We start from the raw sequence: 17,424 nt of genomic DNA on the forward strand, positions 1-17,424 counted from the left end.
ATGGTTATTTTGGGGATAACTGTATTATACATTTTACTGACCTACGTCATCATCTGCTTCTGAATTATTGAAATTTAAAATATTTTGTTTAATAGTATAAAAACTAAGAAAATGGGATGTTACAAATTAAGTTATTTTTTGTTAAAAAGAGTCACGTAACTTTAATTTATTTCTATGTATTGAATGACTAATTTTATATTTCAAAAAAAATTAAAATAATCAGTTAAAAATTGAACAAAGTTAACTAAAGTTACGTGACTTTTCTTATAAAAAATCCCTCGATCAATTTCCACGATCCAGATAAAAATCATGAAAAATTAACTAAAGTTACATAATTTTCTTTTTAATAAAAGTCAGTGAATATGTTCTCCATAATAGATATAAGCATATCATCTCATCTCATATCTTATTAAAAAAAGTTAAATATTATATATATATATATATATATATATATATATATATATATATATATATTATAAAGAGAAAATTCCCTATCAAAATGGAACTGAAATGATAACCACATAAACTGTTGATTTGCACACCTATATAAAACTGTTTTAAATTCATTTTCAAGTGATTTTAATTGTAACTTTTAAGGTGATATAGAGATAAGAAAAAATATTTATAATAAATTTAAGTTTTTTCAGGCATCTATGTGTTTTAATGAGTAGTCAAATACTGTATTTATGTTTTACGTTTAATTTATTAATAGACTTCAAATAAAAATTAAATAAATTAAGATAAATACATAATTAAATGGGTTGTCAGTTGTATAACAGTAAGAAAAATTATTAATGATTTTAATATAAGGTTCTCTTAAGACTGTATTTATAATTTATTTATTATTTATTTTATGCACCGTGAGACTTATATAAAAAATGTTAAAAAATTTACTTTATTACCTATATTTATTTTATTGATAATTGTAAGCCCATTTTTCTGTTCCTGAGGGTTGGGCCTGACCATTTCGTAGGTCCAAGACTAGTCCACTTAAGGGACCTCAATACCCCTTTCAGCTCACTCAATATGCACTTGTCTCCTTTTCAGAAACAATTTCCTCTCCCCCCTCTTGTCTCCTACAAGGTGTTCTGCTAGGGCACAAAGTTTGTCCGCCCCAGAGCTAACAAAACCCATTCTATTTCCAGGTAAGCTGAGCTTTAGAGCTTTTGGTCCGTTCCTTCCCCTTTTCTCACTGTTTGAGCACGTTGGTCAAGTTAGGGTTAAGTTTCCTAACCTCGTTTTGTGCGAATCTTCATGTTTCAACTCTCTAATATAGTTCTTGGAGTTGTGGTACTTTCAGTTGCGGGTCTGTTCCGTTTTGTAGCATCTAAGCAAGGTAAGGGAAGCTAGATTTACCAGTTCAAAGTTATTTTTGTGTGTTTTTGGTTTGTTCCATGTTTATAAGCTAGAGTAGTATGTTTAATCGAATGAAACTGGGTTGTATGCATTGTTGGATGTTGGCTTGAACTGTTTCTAGTCATTATAAGACGCTTATTTCATTGAGTAGTCTACTGTATTCATAAGTTATTTATTATTTACCTTGTTCACTGTGAGACTTAAATTAAATTAAATTATATAATATTATTTTATTATCTCTTCTTTATTTTTGAAGTCAAAATATATCTTCATCATCTACATTTTCAAACATATATAAATTTTTATCTTAATCTTATCCTTATTAAAAAAACATATATACTCATACCCGTTTATTTATTATCTAAATATTAATTGAATTACTTTTTTACAAAAAAATAAAACTACAACAAAAATTAGTTCATATTAAAAAGGATATATATATATATATGTATATTTTTTTTTTCTGATATAAGAAAATTATAATTATACAAATATAAAACAAAAAATTATATAAAAACATAAATAATTATTTTAAATTTATTTTCCAGCTATTTTAATTGTAATCCTTAATGTGATATTTATAACTATACATAAAAAAATATTTCCTCAGGTTTTTCTAACTTTTACTTTCTTAATTATTATTTTTTAAAATTTAAAAAATTATTCATAATGAAAAACATTTTTTTTAATTTTATTATTTTAATAACTATTTTTTGAATTCAATTAATTATTTATTATAAAAGAATTAGTTGGTTGTTTGATAACAACTTTTTCAAATTTAAATAATTACTCATAATAAAAAAATTATTTACCTTATATTAATTAAAATATTTTCTATTTTAATAATTAAATTTTATTTTATATATATCTATATCTATAACTATGAACTCTTTTTTATTTTTTTTATTTTAACATTTTAATTATTATTTGTAAAATTTAAATAATTTAAAAATATTTAAAAATACGTTTGTTACGTCAAACCAATATTTACACCAATAAATATAAGAATAATTATTTATATAAATTTAAGTTTTACTTTTAAGACATCTGTACGTTTTATTGAGTAGTCAAATACTGTATTATTTTTACGTTTAATCTATTAATAGACTTAAAATAAAAATTAAATAAATTAAGATAAATACCAAAATTAAACCGGTGGTCAGTGTTGTATAACAGTAAGAAATAATATTAATGATTTTATCATAGTCATATGAGGCGTTTATTTTAATGAGTAGTCTATATTCATAATTTATTTATTATTTATCTTGTTTATCATGAGACTTGAATTAAATAATTTATTATAATTTGATTATCTTTTCCTTATCTATGAAGTCAAAATTTATCTTCACATTTATATATTTAAACAAATATAAAATATTTATCTTAACCTTATCTTCACCAACGGGTATTCACCAACGGGTATTTTTGAACTTGTCTGTTTATTATTTTAAATATTAATTAAATAATTATATTATAAAAAATAAAATTCACAACAAAAATTAGATAATATTATCAAGTATTTGATGTTAAAAGGATGTATATCCTCTTTTGTCCAATATCAAGAAAAAAATCATAATTGTATAAATATCAAATAAAAGTATAAAAAATAATTTAATCAAAATCAAATAATTGTAAACACGTGTCTAAGAAACTAGTTACTAAATTAAGATAAAAAGAATTAAGATAAATTGTTTAGATTTAATAATATTGAATATATTTTAATAATTTAAAATAGAAAAATGTATGAAAACAAAAATATTATTGAGATTTGTGTAGGGGCAATGTGATAAATGAGGACAAATTATGTGAAACCCCATTTTATCTCTCTTTTCTCTACCACTTCTCACTCACTGAAAAAGACTCCACAGACCCAACTCTCCTTCACTCTGCATTGGTCCCTCCCTTTCTCTCAACCAAAGTTCAACCTTCATACTGACCCATCCTTCTTCTTGATTTTCAGCAGACAAATCAGAAGGGCCAGTTGGTACCTCCCTCCTAGCTAAACCTCCATTCTCTCAAAGTAAGTAAAAATTCATTCTCACTTCTCATCAATTTCGAATTCTGGAAGTTAATTTCGAGCCAGACAGAATTAGGGCCCTATCCTTACTGTATGAACCTTCATTTCAGTCTCTTAGGTTGTGAATTGGAGTGCCTCACTGTGAGAAGCCATAATAGTAGATTGGTGATCAATTAAGGTAAGGGAAGCTAACCTATCATCCTATTTTTGCGAACAGATCATCAATATAGGTTAGAATTGCATGAATTGGATGTTGATTGATGAGTGTGAACAATTGTATATGGTAGAATTCGTATTGGGCATGAACTGTGTGGCTTGCATGTTGAGACAGCTCGAAATTCTGATGATCTCGCCCAGGCGAGTAGTTTCCGCCTGAGCGAAAATGACAGAAAACCACCCCTGATGCTGCGTGAGGTCTCGCCTAGGCGAGCTGATGTCGCCTGAGCGAGAGTCAAATCTCGTCTAGGCGAAACAGCCTAGCCTGAGCGAGAGTTCGCTCAGATTTTGGGGTTGCTCTCTGTTTGGAGTCTCGCTCAGGCGAGAGCGACTCGCCTAAGCGAGATTACTCTCTAGCCCAGGCGAGATCCCCTAGCTTGGGCGAGTTTCACTGCAGAGTTGAATGTTTCTTATGTTTTTGATGAAATGAATCTATGCTAGTGAATTGATATTTACAATTGACTATTATGCATGTGAACTTTATGATTAATAGTCTATTTGATTATAATTTGTGGAAATGTAGTTAATGGAGAATGTGTGGAATTGGAATTTCAAGGGAAATTCTAAGGAAGATGGTTTTAGTAAATGTAAGGGCATGAGGACTCATATTGGTGGCATCCTGACGCTCCTAGTAACCATTAAGACTCAAGTAGAGCATGATGAGTTATGTCGGGAGGAGTAGCAGGAGGTCCTGGTCTATGAACTCGATCCGTCATAGAGGTGATGGGATTTACCTTGAGAGTGGTTGGGTGAATACCCCTTGTACCTAAAACTCTGCAGAGTTTGGGAACCATCTCGAGTGCAAGCCACCGAGAGCTCCAATGCCACTTACATAATCTGGATATCGAGTCTAGAAGGGTGTGTAGTGTTATGGTTGAGATTGATGGGATGATTTAGATTCTTTGTGTGATAAATTCTGTTTTCGGCCTAAATATAACAATTGCATGATTTGTCTTAATTCAAGTTAGTTTACCCTTCTTGTATGTTTGTGTGTTTCTTGTGTCTTCTATTTATGCAATGATCGTCCTTCTCGATTGACGTGAGCAGATATAGTTACAGGTGAGGATGCACCCCTCCGGGACAGGAGATGAGTATATTAGACGTTCCTTTAGTAGTTGTAACTTTTTGTTAGGCTTAATAGGCCAGATGTTTTGTAATCCCTCTAGAAATGTAAGGACTGTATGTATTGATCCAGGGTATGTATGGTTATTTTGGGGATAACTGTATTATACATTTTACTGACCTACGTCATCATCTGCTTCTGAATTATTGAAATTTAAAATATTTTGTTTAATAGTATAAAAACTAAGAAAATGGGATGTTACAAATTAAGTTATTTTTTGTTGAAAAGAGTCACGTAACTTTAATTTATTTCTATGTATTGAATGACTAATTTTATATTTCAAAAAAAATTAAAATAATCAGTTAAAAATTGAACAAAGTTAACTAAAGTTACGTGACTTTTCTTATAAAAAATCCCTCGATCAATTTCCACGATCCAGATAAAAATCATGAAAAATTAACTAAAGTTACATAATTTTCTTTTTAATAAAAGTCAGTGAATATGTTCTCCATAATAGATATAAGCATATCATCTCATCTCATATCTTATTAAAAAAAGTTAAATATTATATATATATATATATATATATATATATATATATATATATATATTATAAAGAGAAAATTCCCTATCAAAATGGAACTGAAATGATAACCACATAAACTGTTGATTTGCACACCTATATAAAACTGTTTTAAATTCATTTTCAAGTGATTTTAATTGTAACTTTTAAGGTGATATAGAGATAAGAAAAAATATTTATAATAAATTTAAGTTTTTTCAGGCATCTATGTGTTTTAATGAGTAGTCAAATACTGTATTTATGTTTTACGTTTAATTTATTAATAGACTTCAAATAAAAATTAAATAAATTAAGATAAATACATAATTAAATGGGTTGTCAGTTGTATAACAGTAAGAAAAATTATTAATGATTTTAATATAAGGTTCTCTTAAGACTGTATTTATAATTTATTTATTATTTATTTTATGCACCGTGAGACTTATATAAAAAATGTTAAAAAATTTACTTTATTACCTATATTTATTTTATTGATAATTGTAAGCCCATTTTTCTGTTCCTGAGGGTTGGGCCTGACCATTTCGTAGGTCCAAGACTAGTCCACTTAAGGGACCTCAATACCCCTTTCAGCTCACTCAATATGCACTTGTCTCCTTTTCAGAAACAATTTCCTCTCCCCCCTCTTGTCTCCTACAAGGTGTTCTGCTAGGGCACAAAGTTTGTCCGCCCCAGAGCTAACAAAACCCATTCTATTTCCAGGTAAGCTGAGCTTTAGAGCTTTTGGTCCGTTCCTTCCCCTTTTCTCACTGTTTGAGCACGTTGGTCAAGTTAGGGTTAAGTTTCCTAACCTCGTTTTGTGCGAATCTTCATGTTTCAACTCTCTAATATAGTTCTTGGAGTTGTGGTACTTTCAGTTGCGGGTCTGTTCCGTTTTGTAGCATCTAAGCAAGGTAAGGGAAGCTAGATTTACCAGTTCAAAGTTATTTTTGTGTGTTTTTGGTTTGTTCCATGTTTATAAGCTAGAGTAGTATGTTTAATCGAATGAAACTGGGTTGTATGCATTGTTGGATGTTGGCTTGAACTGTTTCTCTACTGCATGTGTGCTAACAGTGGTGAGAACTGTCATTCTCGCCCAAGCGAGCTTGTCTCGCCTAGGCCAGAGTATCAGAAGCTCGCCATGGTTCTGCTCGAGCATCTCGCTCAGGCGGAGAGTTCTTGTTTTGAGCGACGCATTGTCTTGCTCAGGCGAGAATGGCTCGCCTAAGCGAGCCCTCGAGGAAAACTCGATGTTCTCTACTCGCGTCCTCGTTCAAGCGAGATGCTTGGTTTTGGGCGAGTGGTGGTCTCGCTCAAGCGAGTTGGCCTCGTCCAAGCGAGAGATCGCAGAGGTCCACTATTGCAGGACTCGCTCAGGCGACAACGCCTAGCTTAAGCGAGACAGTTGTTGTAGCTTAAGTGAAGGCTTTTAGCCTGAGCGAGAATGGGGCAGAAATGATCTTGGTTCCTTGAATTTATCCATGGTTTGGCTGTATGTATTAAATATGCTTGGTTGTTTGATCTACATGCACTGGAATTGGTATGTTTGGTATGAGCTATGGCATGGAATTGTTGAATGATGGTTTGGTGAAATGAGAATTGGATGTATGAGATGAAAGTGTTGGTTACGATATACGAAACATGAATTTGGTGTGTGATAGGCGTAATTCCATGAGTCTCGTGGGAAGACCTCATGGTGGTGTGTAGTGTATATGTTAAGATATGGATTCAAGTAAGGACTGCATCCCGAAACTCTAATGGGTCAGTGAGTCTCAAGTAGAGCAAACTGACCCAAGTGGTGAGAGTAGCGGGAGGCCCTAGTCTCTGGCATGATAATGACCTTAGACGCTTAAAGGCTAACCTTGTGTGTGGTAGGGTGAAACCCATTGGCAATGGCTCTGCAGAGCAGTAGAGGCTACCACAAGTGCACGCGTCCAATGAATCCGATCTTAGTATATGTATCCGGATAATTGAGTCATAAAGTCTTGCTCGTTTGTTATAACATGATTCTTTGGCCCTACTGATTTGCATGCTTGGACTGTTTTACGTACTTATCTGCTATAATATGTTAAATTCAAATTACACTAGCTTACCCTTTCATTTCATGTTTGTGCTGTCTTATTTCCTTCTTGCGATGATCGCCTTTTGGTGGGAGCAGATGGGAGGGATGTTCAAGGTGGATTTGGGGGTAGCGACAGTGCGACTTAGATTTTTCTGTCTCGATGGCTCTTAGGAGTAATTTCACGACCATGGGGCCTTTTGTAATAGTTGCCTTAAAGGCAACCCTTTTGCAAAACTGTTGAACTTTTAGATTTTGTTTTGGTTATAGCATGGTTGTATGCCTAGGATTCCTTTTAAGTACTCCTATGGATGACTGTTAAAGTACTTTTCTTGACTCTGGCTTTCATCCGTAAGCTTTGTTCTTTATTATTATAACTATGCGATGTTTTATTTAGTAAATTAATCTATTTAAATGGGATGTCACAATAAGTATTAAAACAATTAATATTTTAGTTTTAACGCATTATTTATTTTTTATTTATATTTATTTTTCTTCACATGTCTATGGAGAATTATCTTACTCTTTTATTCAATTAATTTATTTTTAAACTGATTTTCCATAAAAACAAATTATATTTCAACTTAATTTTGTAAGATAAAAAGAGAAAAAATATTTTTTTTTAACGCATGTCAGCAGACTAGACATGAACATTTTGAATACTTCACTAGTACATTGTTTATATGCTAGTAAAGAGAATGAATTTGACATCAATTGTTTTCTGGGATTTATTTTAGTTCTCCAACCGAAACATTTCAATGCGAGGTAAAAAAATGGGGACTTAGGCTTCGATTCTTATCTTAATCAAAACATTAATATATAGACTTCGATTATGGAATTGACAATCAAAGCATTGGTCCTATACATGACAAGATAAAAATTTGAAATCCTTTAAATGTAGAATTAAGAATGTGTTTCGAATAATGGAATACAGAAATGAGAGGCAAAACGTGTACGGAGTGTGCAGGACAATGGAAGAAGAAGGCATGAGCAATGCCAAAACAATAAAAAGAGAATGCATGAGCAATATAATAGAGTATCAACAATGGAGAAACATGTGATTTTGACAAACTTGTGACGAAGACCAAAATGTTGTCTCTTCATTGTGAACAAACATTTAATAAATAAACCAAAAGAAACGCAAGAAAGAGGAACATGATCCTCCAAACAATAAGAGATTGTCTTTGGAGACCAAGAATAGAAATGAAGAGGAGAGAAGAACAAGATGTTTCGCAAGGAGAGTAAATAAGAATAAGATGTTTCGCAACGACCAACAATGGTAATGGAAAAGGATTTCGCTTGGAGAGAAGAAGAACAATGATTTCAAATGCAACAAAGAAGGAAGAGTGTGAGTTCTCATAAGTGCATAAGAGATACAAAAGTTCTACCGCAACGCAATGTTGTATCAAGGAACTAACTTTCCTGAAAATTTAACCTTAAACAAAATAATAGACTTCAATTTTTTATAGAATCGAAATCTGTTTTTAATTGGTTAGAAAATAAGTTTTGATGTTGTACAAAGAATTGAACCCATAATTTTGAAAAATTCCACTACATCTACATTTTCACAAGTTTCATTATTTTTTTTTAAACAAAAACGTATAAGACGAGCTTGAAAGTCATTTATGCATCTTCTCATTGCACATTGTATAAAAATAGTTATTTTATAATATATTAAAAATAGTTATTGAGGAAGTGGATAAGAATACTTCCGTTGCCTGGAAACATCTTTTAAATTTTTAACGATGTGGTTTTATTTAAAATTTCTCATCTTGAGATTGTATTGTTAATAAAAACAAATAAAAATACACACAAAACAGAAAAACTTGTCAAATACGATGTATATAGAGTTAAATAAGAGGTGAGATAAGTAGAAATTGCAATTTTCACAATTAAATTATTTTAATATATATTGAATAAAGGTGATTTTCTACATCTTTTAACGGTACGTATTTTAGACGGACAAGATAAATATAGTGAAAAAAAAAGTATTATAATGGTATGATAAGGAAGAAAGAAGAAGAAAAAAGTTATATATATATATATATATATATATATATATATATATATATATATATTTATAATTATCAAAGTAGGAAAATTTGGAGTATAAAAGAATCAAACTTATTTGGCAAGTCGTAGAAAATCGTATTACTCAAGTGAGAAATGATGATTATTTTCTATAGAAAAATTCTTTAGTTAATATACATTTTTCACTTGATTCATAGATATGAGATAGATACATATATATAACGTTAGAAATCGAATTTGAGAGTGGTGACCACAATGGGACTCCTAACCACATGTTGGAGGTCCGTCCAAATGAGATACCCAAAAGCAACTTTCTTCTCTTTCTTCTTTCTCGGACCTTCAATTCTCAACGTGTAGCTCAACTTCTCGTACTTCTCCTTGAACACTAACAATTCAGGGCTCACACTAACTTCGTACCCTTCCACGGGTATAAAGCTGGCAGCATAGCTTGCAGGTCCCTCACCAACATGGGTCACTGTTCTCTGAAATTCTTGTGCTGTACTTGAATTGTTGCTGTTGAAAAAAGCAATAAAAGAAGGGTAGTTGAGATCCAAAGAAGGTTTGGAACAATCATTGGAAGAGGTTCCGGTGATGACGGTGATGTTTCTTTGGGTGAAGCCAAGAGCGCAGAGCAGATTAACGTAATCTTGAACTCCAACATCGTAAACAAGTCCAGGGTTAAGGGCTCTATTAGGGTTGATGTGACCAGATCCAGATGCCAAAGGAGAGGCTGCTATGTTATCGTTGCCGATGTCTTTGATGGGTCCCAAGGTGTTATCAAGCATGTCTGATGTTGTAACAATGGCTGACCTAATGGACGCAACACTCCATTCAGGGTGTGCTCCTCTTAACAATGCTGCCACACCAGCAACATGAGGGCATGCCATGGATGTGCCACTTAACAAATTGAAGTTACTGAAAATATTTTGGGTCCCAAACGTTTCCACCGGAAGATTTTGAGGCCATGCAGCTAAGATTGATGTACCAGGAGCAGTGATGTCCGGTTTCAACACAAATGGACAACTACTCGAAGGCCCTCGGGAACTGTAACTATCCACACTCGGTGCTGGTTTAGTATCCAAAACTGTCATCTCAAAAGACATGCTTGCTTTCGCACTAGAGTTATTGCTCTTGATGTAAGCTTTCACAATTTCCCCATCTGTTGTTGAAACAACAATTGTTGCAAAGCTATTATCTAAGAAAAACGAACTGTCGGAACTATTTGTTATGAACACTGCCGCGACAACGTTTGCTTCATAAATGTTTGACACTTGAACATCAATGATTGTTCCATTGTCTTCGCACACCACAATCTTGCTCCTCACTTTGGCCAGTTCCTTCACTCTGTCGCACAACCCCATGAAAACAATTGGAACATGGCCAGAGGAGAAGTTTCCATGATAGAGAGACATGCCGGTTACTTGGACTCCATTGCCAAGAGTAAGAGCCCCGTGAAATTCACGGTCCAGAGTGCCAGCAGCCACAGTTATGACCCATGGTATTCCATTGTGAAGTCTTCCGAGGAAAGGCCCTTCGTTCCCTGCTGAAGTCGAGACAAAAATGTTTTTCTGCATTGCTGCAAACGTTGCTATAGCAACAGGATCCTCGTACAAAGGTATATCATCGAAGCCAAATGACAAGGAAAGAACATCCACCCCATCAGATATTGCACCGTCGATTGCAGCTATTATATCAGACATGTACGCTCCATCTTCCCACAGGGCTTTGTACATGGCAACTCTCGCACTTGAAGCCATTCCAGTAGCTGATCCAGAAGCATAGCCGAAATACGATGCACCTTCGACTACGCTCCCAGCTGCAGTGCTTGATGTGTGAGTTCCATGACCCTCAGTGTCACGTGTTGAGTTCGCACCTATGGTGATGTTGGGGTGCTTTGCCAACAACCCTTTGTTGAAGAACCTTGCTCCAATGAGCTTCCTGTTGCATTTGATGGTACTTTCGCATTGGCCTTTCCATCGTGAAGGAACCGCACCAATTCCCTCGTCTCTGAAGCTTTCACTTTCTGGCCAAATTCCAGTGTCCACCAAACCAACAATGACATCCTTGCCGAATTGTGCCGCTGGCCAGGCCCCCTCATGGGGGTTGAGGCCAAGAAATTTCGGTGAGTGTGTTGTGTCACGCTTGGCCGGTAAATCTCGCAAGAAAGAAACATAACCGGGGGAGGTTTTGAGAGCCTCAAGCTCTTTGGGTGAAAGGTTTGCGCTGAAACCATTGATGACATTGGTGTAGGAGTAAAGAAGCTTGGAAGAAAGAACAGATTTAAGATTATTAGTGGTGGATTTGGAATTTTTCAATGCTGAAGAAAGAGTGGATTGGTACCAAGTGTGCTGGGTGGAGAATGCTTTGGGCATGGCTGATGTGTCCATGTGAATGATATAATTGTCAGACTGAGCCAACGTGAGGGTTGCGAAGTAGAAGAGGCAAAGAGAGAGACAAATATGGGTAGCCATGATTGGGTTAATGTGAATGACTACGGAGCAAAGTGTTTGTTTAAATAGAGAATTTGTGGCATTCCTTAACTAGCCCCCATAAGATATTCTTCACTCTCAAAAAAAAAAAAAATGAATTTTGGGCACTTTTAAGATATCCACACCTTATAAAGAAAGATAAATAATTTATAGAATGTCTAAAGTATCATGATCTTATTAAAAGTCTTCTATCCCAAAGGTATCTTTTGAGAGACCCCAGTGCCCCATGATTGAGGAGCAATGTACGCCCGTGCTGTGGATGATTTTGGACACCTTTGTCTGCAACTCATTCAATAATAATTACAGGTTTTTAGCCTGATATAATAATTCAAAGTTTTATTTGCAAATTAAACTCTTAAAATAAAAACCTGTATTTGGTATTATATTTATAATTCAATGACCAGGCTGTACAAGTTTGTCTATAATCTCTAAATTTTTCCTATCCAGCTTGATAGTTAGAAACTAGAAAGCGATTTTCTCAAGTTTCACTTTGATTTGTTCATACATGGATGATGGATTCAACTATGAGGCACATGCATATCGATATCGTCGTTAAAATACGATCCCCTTTAACACGTTTATAAATTAATGAAATGGTTGCATGCATCTATCTTCATTATTTAACGTGTCATATCCGATTGACTATGCTAAATAATTGATCCACAGTATAATTTAAGGAAAATGAGTTTTCGACAATTTTTTTTTTTTTTGATAAATTTGACAAGTTTTCTATAACTAGAATTAAAATTGATTAATTTTTTATTTTTTAATTAAAATAAAGTAATAAAGTAGTATTTTTTTTTACTTAAATAAATAATTTATCAAACTTTGTTATAATTTAATTGAAAATCATGCTAATTTTGTTTATGGGTCATTACCTTCTTTTTTTACGCTAGCACCATAATTGTGGCTGGAATTTTTCTGAAAATAACAAGAAGAAAATTGTGTTCCGGAAATTACAAGGAAATTACAGTGAGGTCGCTGTAGCTCATTGCATCTATAATTAATAATCTTTCAAACTACAATGTTTTCTTCATGGTGTTACTCAGGTTCGAGATTTATATATATTATATAAATAAAAACGTAGATGATTGGTTGTTCGATAGCGGTGACTGAAATCTTTTTTTTTTTCTCACATAATTTATTTTTTTAATTTGTAAAACTCGATCGTAAAGGAAATTAAATCTAATAGCACTCAAAGTATTGACTTGTTGACTTTTATAGCTTTTTAAGTCAACCCAGAGTGGGATATTTATATTTTATGACTGTAACTACATGGGAAATTATGCCCTAACCTGATTCTCAGACTACTAAAAATATAAGTTGTTGTCATGTTATCTTTCTTCATGTATATCGTTTCCATTGTGTTCATACACCTGACAAAGAGTCGTTGAGTGAGAAAATTAAGAAAAAAAATTGATTATTAATGAAGTGTTTCATATTATTTTATTTTGATAATGAATAGTTAAATGTAACAAAAACAGTATGTACTTTGATAATGTAATTAAGATAAGGAGAAGAGTAAAAGGACAAGAGACAACAACGAGGCACAGACCCAGTTCTGCCTAGCCATTCTTGTTTTTCATCGGAAAAAGAAAAATTGCAATAGGAATTTTCAATAATGAATAGAGACGAAAACGATGTTCTAGCTAAAGAAATTTTTGTCTTTTTGTTTAACATGTTTAAGATTTATATGATGAAAAAAAATAGTATAAACAGCTATTAGTTATGTTAGGTATTATGGGTATAACTGGAAATATACAACACTAATGAGACTTGAACTCAATCACATAAGATATTGATATTACTTTCAACCCAAAATTTTAAGACAATTGGTGTATGAATATTTATTCTTTTATAATATTTTATTTTCTCGATGTGAAATTTAGACTCTTTACTTGAGTCCCTGACAAATTGATATATAGGTTTCGCCGTATCTGGATTCCTGGTCCCAAGAGGTGATTAGTAATTTGTTCTTACTTGCTCGTGAAGCTTTCTGGAATTTGGAAGCATATTGAAAGTAATGGATGACTACTGTGGATGAAAGGTCTCTGGCAAATTTCGAAGGAAAAAGAATCTTTTTTTTTTAGTGGGCACTCACACTTTCATGGGTGTGTTGTGGGAATGTGGTCATACATATCATATAGAATTATCGTCAACGCAAAGTAACCACTTGGATTCTTTTGTATTATTTTTTTCATTTTAACAATATTAAAGGATGATAATATAAATATGGGTGAATGAATTTATTGGTTTTTGTAATAATATTGTAAATATTATATCATTTCTTTTTTTTTCTAATTAATTAAAAGTGTAAAGAAAATCAACTCTATTAATTTTAGTATTTAAATTGATTATGCTTGATAAGAATTAAGATCGACGTCGTCGTCATGGCTCACTATAGTTAGTAACCTTTGATGTATAGAGATAAACCTTCAAATGATATCCCACGACGCACCACTTTTTCAAGTGCGTATTTATTTGGACACTTTGGTTTTGGTCCATCTTCAAACATTCCTATTATATAAAATTGTCTTTTTTTTTGTATTTTTATCGTAAATAATTCTGGAACAAGTTTTAGTTATTTGAGGCAAACTAGTTCGAACTAAAATCATAAAACATTGCCTAATCAAGTTTATGGGAAAAAATAAATAAAAATCTGCATGGGTTGATACTTACTAGAAAGGACACGAGGGTGAGAGAGAGAGAAAGAAAAAATAAGAGAGAAAAAAGAAAAAGAAAAAAAGAGTGTCCTAATAGAAAAAATAAGGTGTAGTTAATACTATGTTTTTTGTTTTTTTAAAAATGGTTTGAAAGGCCAAGGTTTAATAAATGGAAAGAAACAACATTGATAAAGTAATCTAACAAAAATATTTTAATTAAATTTTATAATAAATTTAATTTACTCTTAATTGAAATTTTTGATTTTTTTTGTAATAAAATCAATTAAATAAAATTAACTCATTTTTATTTAAGTTACCAAAATGTTTTGATTTTTTTATTTTAACTTTTTTTTTTTAATTTTAACAAACATAAACAGGGAAAGGAAAACAAATAAATAAAAAATAAAAAAAATGATTTAATTTATAGCATAACCATATGGGTGAAGTAGCACAATGAAAAATATCCTTTGATAAAGTTTTGTTCGATAAACTTTGATAAACAATCATTTTTTATAAAAAAAAAAAAATCCAAAATTTGTATTACTTTATTCACTCGTTATAATAGAAAAGAGCATGTTTGATATGGTACCTATGTAGTATGGATGCAAGGTGTCTATAGTGCTAGAAACGTACACATTGGTAATGAGAAGTGATGTTGGGATGTTTGTGTTGTTTGTGAATCTTTTGTTCAATATTTTTCTGGAAACAAAGAACCAAAATTGAGGGGATTATAAGAGGGTGCTAAGGATCTATTTTTTAATATCAACAATGTCCTATTATATAATTGAAAAAATATATTAAATCGATGATATTATATTATGGTGTTTAGAGATGTTAAAAAAATTCATATTTATGAGTATCCACGGATAAAATCCATAACGGGTTGGAAATGAGTATTAAAAATGGATACCTGCGATAATGGGTACGAATATTTTTTATACTCGCATGTTAATGAGGCGGGTACGGGTATCATAGTATCTGTACTCGTGGATATCCATACATGCTATACTCTGATTTAAATTTAAAAAAATGATTAAAACATTAACACACATCGATTTTAAATGAGTTATTTTTTATCAATTGGTTTTAAAAAATCTACATTTATTTGTAAACTATCATTCAACACTATTTAAATGGATTATTTGCACTTTGTTTGAAATTTATAAATGTTATGCATTGTATTTTTATTTGATTTATGATTAAAACGTATTGTTAAATATTAATTTTTCTTTTTGTAAATACTTGCGGGTATCCATGAATATTAAGAAATATGCAGGTACTCGCATAACAAATACCTGAACGGATATGAATATGGATTTAAAGTAGATATTTATCTACTAGGTAGAGTACGAGAGAGCTATTACTCGTATCTTACCTCGTTAACATCTCTAATGGTGTTACCAGATCCAAATTGAGTCGATAAAACTCAAATTGATTGAATCTTGTAAGTTCAATGCTAATTATAATGTATTAGGTAAAACATCGACTTGATTATTAATAATAATAAAGACAATTACACATAGAAGCTGGTCAACAATAAATGAGGGACACTAAAATATATTTGAGTGAAAAAAATGAAGGATTTTTAGAATAATAAAGACGATATGAATTTGGGAATTTAGAAGTAAAGGATAAAAGGGACTCTCTGAAATAGGAAAAAAGAGATTACTCCTTGTATATTCTAGTTGACTAAATTTACCTTGGCTGGAACATATATTCTCTATTAAAATTGAGACAATAATATATTAATTAATACCAGTCACTTTCATCACAAAATATAAAAAAATTGACATTAATAAAAAGTTCAAAAAATTATAAATATAAAAAAGTAAAAAAAAAAAAATATATATATATATATATATATCAAATTTACACTTTTTAAATAAATTTTGTAACATTTATGAACAATATCATTCGAAATTTTAGCACCTATACAAAGATGAATCAGTGGTGCGAAGTTATCAACCGAATTTGTTGGTTCTAGAAGGATTTGTTTTCAAGATAAGCGGTTGTTCTTAATTAGCATCAACCAAGTTGTCTCTAAGGACATCTTATTAAGTGAAATGGTCGGCAAAGTTATCAGAAAATGAGTCATCAGAATTCTCAAAAAAGTGTGTTTGATTTTAAGTTGCGGATCATCAATCCAACACTTTATACAATAAGAGAATGCACTTAGTCTCCTATCGTGTGCTGCAATTTACTTCACACAACCCTACCAATCCAATTACCCTATTCTTATGCGTAGTATCAATTTTGTCTATTCTACTATAATCTTCTGTTGTTATATTGCAATCTTCTTCTTCGTTGCAAAAAAATATGCTTTTGGATATTTCAGTTTCAGTTACTTTAAAATGTGTTTTCTTCGAAAGTTTGAAAAATATCATTTTTTTTTTCTTTCAATTGATTTAAACAGTGCTTCATTAAATTTCAGAAAGATTAAATTTAGCAACATAATTAATTTGAGTGACGAACGACTTATAAGTTATAACCTTAAGAATTATATTTTAATTTCGATAATTTCATGAATGTAGAACAGTTTGCACTTTGACTAATTCGGGGTTTTATTACCCACTAATATCAGTCTGGGCCATATTTTTTATTTTCTTGCTTCCAGCCAACGTAAAATAGATATGGACTTTAAGTGTCCAAATATAGGCCTCTTTTATGCATTCATTATTACCTTTTGAACCTCCAAAATTGTTGTGTGCACCTCTCCCTTTTCTAGGAACGTCAAAGTTACATTTTTTGAAACCTTTACACTGTCTGAAAACTGTTATCAGGATGTATTAAGAAGTTTTTGGATTATCTACTTTGAAGAAGGCATTTTGGAAAAAAAAATACACTACAAAATGAGAATTCGAAAATTTATCATCTAGAATAAAATTAACTATTCCATATTGTTAATTCAATAACACCTTGAAATATGATTTATTGTAGTTTTAAATTTATGCTGAAATGTTCTTTTTGACAA

At 31.7% G+C, this 17,424-nt stretch overlaps 1 long non-coding RNA gene and 1 pseudogene across 1 annotated transcript; one reads left to right on the plus strand and one right to left on the minus strand.

Moving 5' to 3' along the window:
- The first annotated feature begins 3,199 nt into the window (after positions 1 to 3,199).
- Positions 3,200 to 7,601, plus strand: LOC114165957 (uncharacterized). Its single transcript, XR_003599824.2, has 3 exons — positions 3,200 to 3,376; positions 3,484 to 3,551; positions 7,370 to 7,601. It is a non-coding gene; the product is annotated as an uncharacterized LOC114165957 (long non-coding RNA).
- A 1,820-nt stretch (positions 7,602 to 9,421) lies between these two features.
- Positions 9,422 to 11,824, minus strand: LOC114166231 (subtilisin-like protease SBT3 pseudogene; annotated as a pseudogene).
- Between the last annotated feature and the right edge of the window lie 5,600 nt (positions 11,825 to 17,424).

This window comes from Vigna unguiculata, chromosome 10 (assembly GCF_037176805.1).
Source record: "Vigna unguiculata cultivar grain cowpea cultivar isolate G323 ecotype 2 chromosome 10, ASM3717680v1, whole genome shotgun sequence".
In the NCBI taxonomy this organism is placed as follows: Eukaryota; Viridiplantae; Streptophyta; class Magnoliopsida; order Fabales; family Fabaceae; genus Vigna; species Vigna unguiculata.